The following is a 17,371-nucleotide window of genomic DNA, read 5'->3' as shown; positions in this document are numbered from 1 at the left end:
CATTTATTAATCATTGTATTTGTAGTAAATATTTAAAGTGTATAGAAATATCCTAGTGTATATTAAAAATGGTTGATTATGCAAATGTGATTGTGTGTGGGGTGTATAAAAACGTGTATGTGAATGGTTTGTATGGATGTTTTGTGTTATTGGGAAAATATACAGGAAAAAAGTGTGTTAACAAAGCAAAGGAAGAGGAATTGATTTAATTATTAGTTTGTAAAAAAAATAATAATAATAAGGGGGGGGGGGGGGGGTGTCTATAAGTTATACATCATACATCATACATACAGTATATCACTGTCTGAGGATGGGTTTTACATGTTTCTTTGCCTCAAAAATTACATGCATGGTGTCCAGCTAAGTGGATATTTTTGTAACTCCATGAAAAATAGGTTGATAAAAAATTACAGTTGCATTGCTTTTTTTCATGCCTGAAGAGGAATAAAATCGCTCAAGAAAAAATATTGACTGAAGTTCTCATAATTCATGCATGAAAGGGTTCAAATGTTTTCTTCAGTTTGTGCATTTTAAAGGATGTATAAATCCACTATAATAACAAAATATAGAACATTATCTGAATAAGTGTATATCTAGTTATAATATAGAAGAATGCATGAAATAAAATATTATTGTAATGATTTAATACAGACTATAATGATTAGGAGATATTATCACATTTATTAATCATTGTATTTGTAGTAAATATTTAAAGTGTATAGAAATATCCTAGTGTATATTAAAAATGGTTGATTATGCAAATGTGATTGTGTGTGGGGTGTATAAAAAAGTGTATGTGAATGGTTTGTATGGATGTTTTGTGTTATTGGGAAAATATACAGGAAAAAAGTGTGTTAACAAAGCAAAGGAAGCGGAATTGATTTAATTATTAGTTTGTAAAAAAAATAATAATAATGGGGGGGGGGGGTCTATAAGTTATACATCATACATCATACATACAGTATATCACTGTCTGAGGATGGGTTTTACATGTTTCTTTGCCTCAAAAATTACATGCATGGTGTCCAGCTAAGTGGATATTTTTGTAACTCCATGAAAAATAGGTTGATAAAAAATTACAGTTGCATTGCTTTTTTTTCATGCCTGAAGAGGAATAAAATCGCTCGAGAAAAATATTGACTGAAGTTCTCATAATTCATGCATGAAAGGGTTAAAATGTTTTCTTCAGTTTGTGCATTTTAAAGGATGTATAAATCCACTATAATAACAAAATATAGAACATTATCTGAATAAGTGTATATCTAGTTATAATATAGAAGAATGCATGAAATAAAATATTATTGTAATGATTTAATACAGACTATAATGATTAGGAGATATTATCACATTTATTAATCATTGTATTTGTAGTAAATATTTAAAGTGTATAGAAATATTCTAGTGTATATTAAAAATGGTTGATTATGCAAGTCTGATTGTGTGTGGGGTGTATAAAAACGTGTATGTGAATGGTTTGTATGGATGTTTTGTGTTATTGGAAAAAAAAAGTGTGTTAACAAAGCAAAGGAAGAGGAATTGATTTAATTATTAGTTTGTAAAAAAAAATAATAATAAGGGGGGGGGGTGTCTATAAGTTATACATCATACATCATACATACAGTATATCACTGTCTGATGATGGGTTTTAAATACATGTTTCTTTGCCTCAAAAATTACACGCATGGTGTCCAGCTAAGTGGATATTTTGTAACTCCATGAAAAATAGGTTGATAAGAAAATTACAGTTGCATTGCTTTTTTCATGCCTGAAGAGGAATAAAATCGCTCAAGAAAAATATTGACTGAAGTTCTCATAATTCATGCATGAAAGGGTTAAAATGTCTTCTTCAGTTTGTGCATTTTAAAGGATGTATAAATCCACTATAATAACAAAATATAGAACATTATCTGAATAAGTGTATATCTAGTTATAATATAGAAGAATGCATGAAATAAATATTATTGTAATGATTTAATGCAGACTATAATGATTAGGAGATATTATCACATTTATTAATCATTGTATTTGTAGTAAATATTTAAAGTGTATAGAAATATCCTAGTGTATATTAAAAATGGTTGATTATGCAAATGTGATTGTGTGTGGGGTGTATAAAAAAGTGTATGTGAATGGTTTGTATGGATGTTTTGTGTTATTGGGAAAATATACAGGAAAAAAGTGTGTTAACAAAGCAAAGGAAGCGGAATTGATTTAATTATTAGTTTGTAAAAAAAATAATAATAATGGGGGGGGGGGGGGTCTATAAGTTATACATCATACATCATACATACAGTATATCACTGTCTGAGGATGGGTTTTACATGTTTCTTTGCCTCAAAAATTACATGCATGGTGTCCAGCTAAGTGGATATTTTTGTAACTCCATGAAAAATAGGTTGATAAAAAATTACAGTTGCATTGCTTTTTTTCATGCCTGAAGAGGAATAAAATCGCTCGAGAAAAAATATTGACTGAAGTTCTCATAATTCATGCATGAAAGGGTTAAAATGTTTTCTTCAGTTTGTGCATTTTAAAGGATGTATAAATCCACTATAATAACAAAATATAGAACATTATCTGAATAAGTGTATATCTAGTTATAATATAGAAGAATGCATGAAATAAAATATTATTGTAATGATTTAATACAGACTATAATGATTAGGAGATATTATCACATTTATTAATTATTGTATTTGTAGTAAATATTTAAAGTGTATAGAAATATTCTAGTGTATATTAAAAATGGTTGATTATGCAAATGTGATTGTGTGTGGGGTGTATAAAAAAGTGTATGTGAATGGTTTGTATGGATGTTTTGTGTTATTAAAGTGTGTTAACAAAGCAAAGGAAGTGGAATTGATTTAATTATTAGTTTGTAAAAAGGGGGTGGGAGTCTATAAGTTCTACTTCTTCTCACTCCTTTTCAAGTGCCGAAAAATTTTGCTTGACCAAGTTGCATGGTTCTTTGTTATCTATTTGTTATCTGAGTCTATGTGCTTGAAATAAAACTAAACTAACTAATTAGCGTTTGTATAGATTGTAGCACAGAATCACAATTCCGTGTACTGAGTTTAGAAAAGATTTATGAATATTTGATTGACTTATTTTAGAAGGAGACGTCCATCAGCCTTTAATAGGGGTCATCAACTAGCATTTGTCCAAGAACCAGTTTAGAATAAACTTTTGAAACGCTGGGAAGAAGAAAAACAAACAAAATGGTTAATATTTGTGTTTCCAAATGATATTCTAAATAAAGGAGTCCTCTAATGTAGTCAGAAAATGGTGCTGTAGGTCGTGTTATGGATGGCCCTAATAAACAGAGGAGTAAAAGTGGAGCATTCTGTTCATCTGCGATGGCTTTAATTTATAATCCTCATACGTTCACGCTGCCTGTTGCAACTGCAGACATGATTTAATGCTGAAACATGAGAGAAAAGACACTACAAGTAAGTGTTTCAATATTTTTTCCCTTTGCATGAACTTTTTTTTTTTTTTTTAATGTGCTTTAAATACTTTTATATATAATATTACGCACCAAGGCTGGATATTAAAATATATTTTAAAAATGGTGACACTTTACTTGAAGGTCTAGTTTATAATGCATTAAGCGCACATTCATAAGACATTATAATGCATTTATGATGCATTTTAAATGTCATTACAACAGTTTATGATCATGTACAACAACTTATACCAAGGTTAATAAAGTATTATAAGTGTAGGTATAATGTTTCATAAATTCAGCTTTCATCATGTTTTATAAATCCATACCAAAGTGACAACAGTGTTTGTAGGAAGAATCTCCAGTCCTGGGTTACAGAACACATTCTAACCATCATAACTCTAGCCAGTTATAAAGACACAGAGAACTGCTCTGACATGTAGTTTCTGAAACTGAATAATGCCTGAAAAACATCAATAATAAGTTACAGGATGACTTTAAGAGCTTTTAGTAAAGTGACAACAAACACTGTCTAAGGTTATTAGCAATTGTATGATATTATAACATACGTATGATGACGTATGAGCGGTATCTGCTGGCTCTAAGTAAAGTGTAAGTCAAAAATTATACATCCAAGTGTTCTTAATAACTCTTTATTTTGCAAAAACAAAGCATTAAAAGAACAGAGTCAGTAAATAGAAGTGTTACATGTTGCTTTATACATAAATAAAAAATAATGTGGCAGCTCTAAATCTTTGTTAATTCAATCACATATTTATTTATTTATTTATTTATTTATTTATTTATTTTTAATAAATATGAAATCCCTAAAATAGATGGGTATAGGGACCAGTGACAAAACCTAACAAAAGTTCCCCACCTGAAAAAAAAAAATTTCCTTCACACTGCTTTGGTATGGATGTATAAAACATTATGAAAGCTGAATTTATAATACATTATGCCTACACTTATAATACTTTATTAACCTTGGTATAAGTTGTTGTACATGATCATAAACTGTTGTAATGACTTTTATAATGTATAATAAATGCATTATAATGTCTTATGAATGTGCGCTTAATGCATTATAAACTAGACCTTCAAGTAAAGTGTTACCAAAAAGACTTATGCATATGATTAGGTTGTTAATATTACAATTAATAATTAGAATTACAGTAACCATAACCATGTAAGTTGGCTGAATTAAACCTCTGCTAAGGAGGCAGTAAATCTTACATTGTGTAGCTGACTTCATATTAAAAAGCAGACAGATGGATGTGTACAGTGTTTAGAGCCTGTGGGCTGAATGCATATATTTGGGATGAGTGAGTCATTGTTATTTGAAATCATTTCCATCTTAATTTTTTTGGGGGTTACTTCAACAAAGAAAGAGAAAAAAATGTTTTTTCCGACCTTCACATTTCCTGAATTCATTAATAACCTGCTGATGATCACCAGTTTAGAGCCTTAACCCACAAAGACCCACACATCCACCAACATCCAAAGTCTTCCACTCATCTAAATTGTTTAATACCTGTTGATCCACTAATCCACAGGTGTCAAACATGAGGCGCGGGGGCCAAATCCGGCCCGCCAAAGGGTCCAATCTGGCCCGCGGGATGAATTTGTGAAATGCAAAAATTACACTGAAGATATTAACAATCAATGGAGTCAAAATCATTTTAATTCAGGTTCCACATACAGACACTTACAGTCCAGTTAGATTTCAAGTGGGTCAGAACCAGTAAAATATTATCAGAATAACCTATAAATAATGACAACCCCAAATTTTCTCTTTATTTTTTTGGTGTAAAAAAGTAAAATTACATGAAAATGTTTACATTACCAAACTATACTGTACTTTTCCAAAAATGCGAATAACCTGAACAAATATTAACAAACGGAAATGTGTTAAGAAAAGTAAATTTAATTTTACCAATATTCTGCCCGTTACTAAATGTTTTGTTCGATTGTAATGCACATGTGTAAATGATAAACTGATAAACCGAGGCAGAATATTGTTAAAATTGCACTTGTTTTTCTTATGACAATTCAAGATTTTCCTGTTATTCAGATTTTCAAGGAAACTTTGTAGATGTAAACATGATCATAATATAATTTTACTTTTTTCACAGTTATCGTTTTACCAGTCCGGCCCACTTGAGATCCAATTGGGCTGAATGTGGCCCCCGAACTAAAATGAATTTGACACCCCTGCACTAATCCTTTCAATCCTTGCCAATAACAAAAAAAAAGCATTTGGAGAGCGCAGACCCCGGCCAAGGCAGATCAGCCCCCTCCCTTCCGATCACCACCAAAATTTAATCATTTGTTCCTTGTGCCAGTGTCAACATTTCCTGAAAATTTCACGAAAATCCATCCATAACTTTTTGAGTTATCTTGCTAACTAACTAACCAACAAACAAACAAAACAAACAAAAATAAATACATTTTGGCAAAAACATAACCACCTTGGCGGAAGTAATTAGTGTAAAATACAGTTATCCATTGTTTCATGGTCATCCAATATGCCCCATTTGGACGTTCAGAGGTTCTGTAGTTACTGTGGAAAGACCGTCATCTTCTACAACATTAATTCACCAGTAAAATCTATGTACTCTGATAAAAGACAGTGGATGGAGATGCTTGTTTTCTGTTCAGTTAATGATATATTTTGTTGAAAAAGTCACTTTCTTCTTCAGTTTCCTCTTTTTCTGCTATAATCAGCCTCAACTTTAATCTAACTTTTTATGAACATCTACACGATCAGTGAATTAAATATAACAAAACACATGATTTTCTCTGAAACAATGCAGAACACAAAAGATAATATTACAATAAATGGTGATAAATGACTTCAGAAGGAGGAAAAAATCATATGGGAAGTGCCACAAATGTAGCGCTGGGTCTTTATGGGTTAAACAAAACACATTAAACACATTACATACACACACATTAACCCTTTCATGCATGAATTACAAGAACCTTAATCAAGATTTTTTTTTTCTTGAGTGATTTTATTCCTCTTTAGGCATTAAAAAAAATAATAATAATGTGATAATTTTTTTTATTAAGCTATTTTTCATGGAGTTGCAAAAATGTCCACTCAGCTGGACACCATGCGTTTAATTTTTGAAGCAAAAAACCATGTATTTACTGTGAAAACGATTAAATAAAAACATTTTAATGCCGCTAATCTGATGTTTTCTCACATTTTAATATACTCTAATACTAGTCATTGCTCACTTCATTGAGTTAACATGCCAAAACAGTCTGATAACAATAACAAGGAATTGATTTACACTCAAATATGTTAGATCAAGTTTATTTAGAACAGCAAAGTTACAGTAATGTTATCACTTGTAGTGTATGGGATGCATAAGTGTATAATGTGTTGGTTGATATGAAACTAAAACAACAAAATCCCTGAATATATAAGAGAACAGCTGTAGAATAGCTGTCCACTGTAGTGACCACTATGCATGAAAGGGTTAAATATTTAGAGAATGGTGTGGAAGAAAGGATGCTGGGAAAAAATGGAATTGGAAAAGAAAAGAACCTCAATACAGAGTCATGTGATATTTTCGGCCAATCATGGCTTCTGTGTAAATACTGGGATTGATTAATATGCACATGGTGTCTCAAACAGTGCACACATGTGGAGTCTTTCCATAAAAAATGTAAGAATTTGACACTGAGTAATTTATCACCAACATCAACTTATCTGACATGACATGCAAACAAACAGTTCATAGTTTAGGGTGAAATATTACAAATACTGACAACTGATCTGTTTGTTCAAGGCATCACAGTTCAACACAGAGGACACCCCATACACATACAGCCAAATATGACGTCAACTGGGCCAGTAAAATACTATCATAACAGCCCATAAATAATGTCAGATTATATTATTAAAATGTTTACATCAAACAGCCCTTTAAAAAGTGTGAATCACATGAACAACCTGAAATTTCTTAACTCTTTATAAGGCACTTACAGAAATACTCTGAATTTCGAAATTTCAACCTTAATGTGTTATTGGAGGACATAACAAGACTTTATTACTTTTGTGATTTTTTTCAAAATATTTTATTGTTATGTAGAAGATCAAGGTCAATGAAGTTACCATATTTGGTTCCCTTACTCATAAGTGACAAAAAAAAAAAAAAAAAAAAAAAAAAAAATCCAAGAAGTAAATATAAAAAATACAATAAAAACACATGTAACATGAAAGGAACATGTATTTTAGAACATTAGAACATCACTTGTAGATCATTACAACAACATAAGAGCTGATCCAGACCCCTGTCCACATCCACATTACCCCTGTGAACATCATTCCTTACATTAGTACCATTACTTCATGGTACCTAAAAAAGCAAGTACACTCAGGGTATGATTTCACAAAAAAAACAGAGAAGGGGATGTTCTTGTTTTTTTTTTTAATCATGAAAAAACAAGCAATCAACAGACCTAATTCTTTTTTTTTTTTAGATCACAGGTGTCAAACATGCGGCCTGGGGGCCATAACCGGCCCGCCAAAGGTTACAAGCCGGTGTTCTGTCAAGTTGAGCTGCTCCATCGAAGTAAGCTACCGGTAGCTTACTTTGACAGTGATGTCTATCGATTGACGCTACCCCGTCGAAACATGCTACCTTACGTTTCAACACGCCTATTTTGAAAATGTTAACAAACAAACCAAACCAAAAACAATACCCCTTGGCTCCAATTCGGGGGGAGGGGTAACAAGGGAACAAGGTATGTAGGAATTTCTCCAGTAAGGAATTTCTTTTGTTTTCCAAACCTAGCTTACTCATCGCGTGTATGGAATCATAACTTAATTCACACAAGTGTGGGTACTCACAGGAATATGTAACATAGATTTTGTCACTCAAATGGTAGGCTACCATTTAATAATCTAAACGCCATTAATACCCAGGTGACCCAACGTACTTAACGCTAATATGCACTAATGTCAACTTCGTTACGCTATTATCATGTAACGTCAATATTGTACGTCAATCTTTCGTGCACATGTAATTAATTGCATACATGGTTACATGTGAAATGGCACTATAAAAGAAATATACCTTCAAAATACTACTCACTAACAGCGCTAGCGTCGAAGTCAACTGCACTTCTGGATGGGGTAACTTATATCGATGGGCATTTAAATGGTGAAAACACTTGGGAGTCATGCACATGTGTGCGCGTGTTCAGTAGCGCTAAGTAGCTCAACTTGACAGGTAGGGTGGCTCGACAGCACACCAGCCCGCGGGATGAATTTGCAAAGTGCAAATTAGGGCATCAAACTCAAAAATAATATCATAATAACCTATAAATAATGACAACACCAATTTTTCTCTTTGATTTAGTGCAAAAAACATTAAATTATGAAAATGTTTACATTAACAAACTATCCTTTAAAATGTGAATAACTTGAACAAGTATGAACAACCTGAAACGTCTGAAGAAAATTAAGTGCAATTTTAACAATTTTCTGCCTGTTACTAAATGTTTTGTGCCTTTGTAGATCTGATCTGTAATGCACATGTAGAAATGATAAGTTGAGGCATAATATTGATCAAATTGTACTTATATTTCTTAACAAATTCCATTTTTTTCAGGTTATTCACATCCTTTTTGTTTGGATCAATTTTAAATGTAAATATTGGCATAATTGAATGTTATTTTTTGCACTAAAACAGTTTGGAGTTGTCATTATTTATTGGCTATCATGCTATTATTTTACTTCAGATTAAATTGGGCTGAATGTGGCCCTCGGAAGAAAACGAGTTTGACACCCCTGTTTTAGGTTAACGATAGGCCCTATTACACGTCGAACAATAATGCAAAGTAAAAATACATGTGTTGAGCCGCATTATGTAATAAATTCCCATTATGTAACAAAAGTTCAAAATGCAGGAAGAATATCATGTCATCTTGTAATAAACCTGCATTATGTAATAAACTGATGCATTTTGTAATAAAGTACCTCAATGCTTTATGTAGTAAATTTTTTCGCATTATGTAGTAAGTTATTACAATTTGAGAAGTTTATTACAAAAAGCACTTGACACATTTTTATTTTCAGGAAAATGTAATGAGCTAAATTAATCTTTAAACTGTGTGGTTAAAGTTCTAATTACATTACCTGTAGCTCCTGTGACTAATTTCTTCTAAATTGCTCTGAAATGATATTCATTTGGATTGTTATTACATAATGAACCATGTTATTACATTTTCTTAACAAAAATGTGTCAAGTGCATTTTGTAATCAATTTCTCAAATTGTAATAACTTACTACATAATGTGAAAAAATTTACTACATAATGCGTTGACATAGTTTATTACAAAATGCGTCAGTTTATTACATAATGCGGCTTTATTACAAGATGACTTGACATTCTTATTACATTTTGAACTTTTATTACATAATGGGAATTTATTACATAATGCGGCTCAACAACATGAAACAGTTTTTTTTCTGCGACGGCCACACCTGCGGTATGGGATATGGTCTAAATAAGTTTCAGGACCATGGATAGGAGTCAGTCACACCAACATGGAGAGGATTTATGGTGAATGGGGGAAACTCAGTCAGACTGTAAAATGTAACATAAAACCTAATGATTAAGATTTCACATCATGTTCAAATAATTCAGCTAATTAGACTAAGTCAACAGTTTGTTCTGATGCCAGACTTCATGTGTTGAAAATGTACATTGGCGCCTGCAGATGTACGTCTGTACCACCTGCTGTGTGTACCTCACACATACTGAGTGACATTTGCAAGAGAGAGAGAGAGAGAGACTCTGATATATACACAGAGAGATAGGTAAGGTATATAATGTATTTATGTGCATGGGGACGTTTGCAAATTCTGAGACTGCCGACAGTTCGATTCAGGTGAATGTTAGTGTCAGTAATGTAGGATATAGGTGGAAGAAAAGTCAGTCACAACCTGCCTGTTATTTCAGTTGGTTTTTAATAATTGATGGGGTTGTCCCCCCCGAGGATGAAATACATTCAGCAGAAGTACAGATGTAAAACTATGCCCCCCCCCAACAAATTGCACCCTGGTTACACTCACTGTTCATGCAGAGGTGGACCACACAGACCCTGTAGACCACATCTGACCTGAGAATGTTGACTCACTGTCCTCACTGCAACTGTTGTCTGTCACTGTCTTGTAATGTGTGCAGAAATGACCAAAAATAGTCACTTGCTAGTCATGAAGTAAAAAAAAAAAAAAAAAAAATTAAGTACAATTTATATATTTAAATATTGTGGTGGAAAATTTACTTCTATACTGCTGGTACATCTTCTTTATTGCTGAGTCATTATTCATGCCATATGTCTCTATGTGTGATATTTACAACTGTGTAACATCCTAACCCAAGAAGGGAGTTCTTGCCTTGATTGAAAACCCAAACACCTAAATGTCTGAATGTGTAGATAGAGGATGGTGTCTGCACTCCAGATAGGATCCAAGCAAGGTTAGGGTGAAGAGGTCATCATGACCTCTTCATGGAGCAGAGAAGGTGTAGTATGGAGTGGTACGATGTACGTAAGGAATGACATCATAGTTTGAGGGGGTTGGATTTGGTTCTATATAATCTTTAGTTTTCTCTTGTTTAATCAGACTTCACTTACTTCTCTGTGAATGACTTCTCAAATAAATGATCATTTATTTTAACTCTAACTTTCTCTCCTCTTCTTTGAGTGAGTGGTCAGTTGAACATTTCTACAACAATATTCTGCCTCAGTTTATCATTTACACATGTGTATAATAACTTACAGATCACAGTGGATCTATAAAGACACAAAATATTTAGTACCAAACAGAATATTGTTAAAATTACACTTATTTTTTAAAGAAATTTCAGGTTATTCACATTTTTTTGCAACTTACAGATCACAGTGGATCTACAAAGACACAAAATATTTAGTAACAAACAGAGTACTGTTAAAATTACATTTGTTTTTCTAAAGAAATTTCAGGTTATTCACATTTTTTGTAACTTACAGATCCTAGTGGATCTACAAAGACAAAAAATTTAGTAACAAACAGAATATTGTTAAAATTACTTATTTTTCTGAAGAAATTTCAGGAAATTCACATTTTTTGCTACTTCCACATCACAGTGAATCTACAAAGACACAAAACATTTAGTAACAAACAGAATATTGTTAAAGTTTATTTTTCTAAAGAAATTTCAGGATATTCACATTTTTTGCAACTTACAGATCACAGAGACTCTACAAAGACAGAAAACATTTAGTAATAAACAGAATATTGTTAAAATTAAACTTATTTTTCTTAAGAAATTTCAGGATATTCACATTTTTTGCTACTTACAGATCACAGTGAATCTACAAAGACACAAAACATTTAGTAACAAACAGAATATTGTTAAAGTTTATTTTTCTGAAGAAATTTCAGGATATTCACATTTTTTGCAACTTACAGATCACCGTGGATCTACAAAGAGTCATGTGATATTTAAGGCCAATCATGGCTTCTGTGTAAATAGTGGGATTCATTAATATGCACATGGTGTTTCAAACACTGGGAGCATTTGGAGTCTTTCCATAAAAAAAATGGAATAATTTGACATTGAGTAATTTATGACCAGCATCAACTTATCTGACATTTACGTGCAAACAAACAGATGCAAGGAAGTACATCCACACCTCGTGATTGTGAATACGCTATGTACACGTACACCCACAGAACTTTTTGGGCAAGCTTGGCCTCATCCTGTCAGTGCGGGAGCTGACAGACAGGCTTTTGCTGTGTGTGTCAAAGGAAGTGGTCCAGCATAGACTTGAGGGATTCACTAACTGAACACTGAACAGGAGGGAAAAAAAGAAGGTGAGAGAGAGGGAAGCAGAGACAGACAAAGACAGAGGGGAGAGTGACAGACACAGAAAAAGAGACACCAAGAGGGAGAGGAGGTGTGTGTGTGTGTGTGTGTGTGTGTGTGTTTATGTGTGTGTGTGTGTGTGACGTGGAGGGGGTTTAAAGTGCCGCAGGCTACACCACGTGTGAAGATGGCAGGGTCTGAGAACTCCCTGCTGCTAGGGGAAACAAGACAAAACAACAAGCCCAAATGTATAAACTTTAACACCCTGTCCTGCCTTGTAAATGCATGAGCAATACTCAAAGCACACTTTGACATTTCACTAACTCTGTTTATAGAGCACTTTGAAATAGTAGTTTACATCCTGCACTAGGTCAGAATGGAAGAGTCTGCTGAATTTTAGACGCAAAGCAGCCAAAAAGCAAAAAGTGAGTGGACTGACAGTGGATTAGATTAGATTAGATTAGATTAGATTAGATTAGATTAGCCCTTTCATGCATAGTGGTTACTCCAGTGGACAGCTATTCCACAGCTGTTCTTCTTGTATATTCACAGGTATTGTTGTTTTAGTTGCAATAATCAGGCAACACAGTGGACGGTTATTTATTTATTTAGCAGGGACAGTACACATTAATGAACATTTCTGTAAATGTGCCAGTATTAGCAAAAAAGCTCTTTTTCAACTGTTGTCCCCGGGTGAGATGTTAAGTTCATTCATAAAATTTGAAAAATTTCAGAAATTAAGGCTACACCCACACATTACCTAGCATTACTTCACATATACAGTATACACAGTTCACCTTTAAGTATTAGTACAAACACCTGGACCGACATTGGCGCCATCCCATACACTGGCATTCATACCATTATTCTAACTTTACTGTTCTTGATAAACCTGATCTACAGTAACATGTCTGAATGTAAATACATTCTTAATTGTTAGACTGTAATTAACAGTTTGGTTTTTCTTTAAACAAAAAGGTTTTTTTTCTTTTTTTTTTTTGCATATTAGCTCCATGAAGTGAGTAATAGCTAGTATTAGAATTTGTTAAAATGTGAGAAAACATTAGATTAGCAGCATTAAAAATGTTTTTATTTTATTGTTTTCATATCACTTTCTGATATTCAGTTTTAAATACATGTTTCTTTGCTTCAAGAGTAAAATGCATGGTATAGCTGAGTGGACATTTTTGTAAATCCATGGGTAAAAAAAAACAAAAAACAAAACTTGATCGCATTGTTTTTTTTTCATGCCTAAGGAGGAATAAAAACACTCAAGAAAAAATCTTGACTAAGGTTCTCATAATTCATGCATGAAAGGGTTAGATTAGATTAGATTACATTACATTACATTACATTAGACCAAGGTAATCAATCTCATTTTGGTTCAGGGGCCATATTTAGCCCAGTTTGATCTCAAGTGTGCCAGACCAGTAAAATAATGACTAAATAACCTATAAATAATGACAAATCCAAGTTTTTTCTTTTTTTTTTTGTTTTAGTACAAAAACCCTACAATTAAATTATGAAAATATTCACATTTTACAAAAAAAGATGTGAATAACCTGAAAAAACAGAAATTTCATTTGAAAAATTAGTGGAATTTTAACAATATTATGCCTCAACCAAGGTCATTATCATTAACGAAAACTAACATAATGACGAAAACTAGAATTGTAAAAACATTTTCGTTAACTGAAATAAATAAAAACTATAATTAAAAGAAAAAAAAAAAAATCTCTTATTATTAACACAACTACAGATCACAGTGGATCCATAAATGCACAAAACATTTAGTTACAGGCAGAATATTGTTCAAATGGCACATTTCAGGTTGTTCATCTTTGCTTTTATTTATGTATTTATTTGCATTTTATTGTGAAAGAATAGTTTTGTAAATGTAAATATTTTCACAGTGTAATGTTATTTTTTTCACTTAAATTTTTTCCACATAATTTTTCACAAAGAAAATTTGTCGTTGTCATTATTTATGGGTTATTGTGTTGTTATTTTTACTGGAGATCACATTGGTCTGTATGTGGAACCTGAACCAAAATGATTTTGACAACCTGAACTGTTCAGGTTACTTTTTGCACTGTCACCCTGTGGGCTGGAATGGAACTTTTGGCGGGCCAGATTTGGCCCCTGGACCGCATGTTTGACAACTGTGCATTAGACTATATTGATCCCACAATGAGGAAAATTCAACGATCAAGGCAGCAACAGAATAAAGTGCAAGAAAAAAGTGTAATATGCATAATAATACTACAAAAAACAATTTAAAAAAAGCAAACAATAAGAAACAAAAAATAACAATAGTAATAAAAAACTACACAGACTGTACTGACTGACAGATGTACAATAACAATATGGTGTTGAAGGATTTAATTAAAGATTAAAGGAAAGAGGTGAGCTTTAGATTTTGAAATTCAACCTTTGTTTTTTTTTTTTTTTTTTTCGTGTTCACATCACAACTGATGTTTCAGTTGCTAATGGGGATGTTAATAAATGAAATGAAACTAAACAACAACAAAGCCATGTAGACTGTTGCTCTGATTAAACAAATGTAGCAATAATATAGATAGATATTTTTTAAAGAAATTTCAGGATATTCACATTTTTTGCAACTTTCAGATCACAGTGGATCTACAAAAACACAAAACATTTAATAACAAACAGAATATTGTTAGAATTACACTTATTTTTCTTAAGACATTTCAGAAAATTCACAGTTTTTGCAACTTACAGATCACAGTGGATCTACAAAAACGCAAAATATTTAATAACAAAAAGAATATTGTTAAAATTACACTTTTTTTTTCTTAAGAAATTTCAGAATATTCACATTTTTTGCAACTTACAGATCACAGTGAATCTACAAAGACACAAACCATTTAGTAACAAACAATATTGTTAAAATTATACTTTATTTTCTTAAGAAATTTCAGAAAATTTACATTTTTTGCAACTTACACATCACAGTGGATCTACAAAGACACGAAACATTGAGTAACAAACAGAATATTGTTAAAATTGCATTTATTTTTCTGAAGAAATTTCAGAATATTCACATTTTTTGCAACTTACAGATCACAGTGGATCTACAAAGACACAAAACATTTATTAACAAACAATATTGTTAAAATTGCACTTCTTTTTCTGACGAAATTTCAGGATATTCACATTTTTTGCAACTTACAGATCACAGTGGATCTACAAAAATACGAAACATTTAATAACAAACAGAATATTGTTAAAATTACACTTATTTTTCTTAAGACATTTCAGAAAATTCACAGTTTTTGCAACTTACAGATCACAGTGGATCTACAAAAATGCAAAATATTCAATAAACAGAATATTGTTAAAATTACACTTTTTTTTTCTTAAGAAATTTCAGAATATTCACATTTTTTGCAACTTACAGATCACAGTGGATCTACAAAGACACAAAACATTTATTAACAAACAATATTGTTAAAATTACACTTATTTTTCTTAAGATATTTCAGGATATTCACATTTTTTGCAACTTACAGATCACAGTGGATCTACAAAGACACAAAACATTTTTTAACAAACAATATTGTTAAAATTACACTTTTTTTAAAGAAATTTCAGGATATTCACATTTTTTGCACCTTACAGATCACAGTGGATCTACAAAGACACAAAACATTTATTAGCAAACAATATTGTTAAAATATACTTATTTTTCTAAAGAAATTTCAGAATATTCAAATTTTTTGCGACTTACAAATCACAGCGGATCTACAAAGATATAAAACATTTAGTAACAAACTGAATATTATTAAAATTACACTTATTTTTCTCAAGAAATTTCTGGATATTCACATTTTTTGCAACTTACAGATCACAGTGGATCTACAAAGACACAAAACATTTATTAACAAACAATATTGTTAAAATTACACTTATTTTTCTTAAGATATTTCTGGATATTCACATTTTTTGCAACTTACAGATCACAGTGAATCTACAAAGACACAAAACATTTATTAACAAACAATATTGTTAAAATATACTTATTTTTCTAAAGAAATTTCAGGATATTCACAATTTTTGCAACTTACAGATCACAGTGGATCTACAAAGACACAAAACATTTTTTAACAAACAATATTGTTAAAATTACACTTTTTTTAAAGAAATTTCAGGATATTCACATTTTTTGCACCTTACAGATCACAGTGGATCTACAAAGACACAAAACATTTATTAGCAAACAATATTGTTAAAATATACTTATTTTTCTAAAGAAATTTCAGAATATTCAAATTTTTTGCGACTTACAAATCACAGCGGATCTACAAAGATATAAAACATTTAGTAACAAACTGAATATTATTAAAATTACACTTATTTTTCTCAAGAAATTTCTGGATATTCACATTTTTTGCAACTTACAGATCACAGTGGATCTACAAAGACACAAAACATTTATTAACAAACAATATTGTTAAAATATACTTATTTTTCTAAAGAAATTTCAGGATATTCACATATTTTGCAACTTACAGATCACAGTGGATCTACAAAGACACAAAACATTTAGTAACAAATAGAATATTATTAAAATTACACTTATTGTTCTCAAGAAATTTCTGGATATTCACATTTTTGCAACTGGATCTACAAAGACACAAAGCCTTTGTAACAAACAATATTGTTAAAATTACACTTAATTTTCATAAGAAATTTCAGAAAATTCACATTTTTTGCAACTCACAGATCACAGTGGATCTACAAAAACACAAAACATTAAGTAACAAACAGAATATTGTTAATTAAGTAACAAACAGAATATTGTTAAAATTACACTTATTTTTCTTAAGAAGTTTCAGAATATTCACATTTTTTGCAACATAAAGATCACAGTGGATCTACAAAGACACAAAACATTTATTAACAAACAATATAATTAAAATATATTTATTTTTCTAAAGAAATTTCAGGATATTCACATTTTTTACAACATACAGATCACAGCGGATCTACAAAGACACAAAACATTTAATAACAAAAAGAATATTGT

The sequence above is a fragment of the Sphaeramia orbicularis genome, chromosome 17, assembly GCF_902148855.1.
Source record: "Sphaeramia orbicularis chromosome 17, fSphaOr1.1, whole genome shotgun sequence".
In the NCBI taxonomy this organism is placed as follows: Eukaryota; Metazoa; Chordata; class Actinopteri; order Kurtiformes; family Apogonidae; genus Sphaeramia; species Sphaeramia orbicularis.
This window is presented reverse-complemented; position numbering follows the sequence as displayed.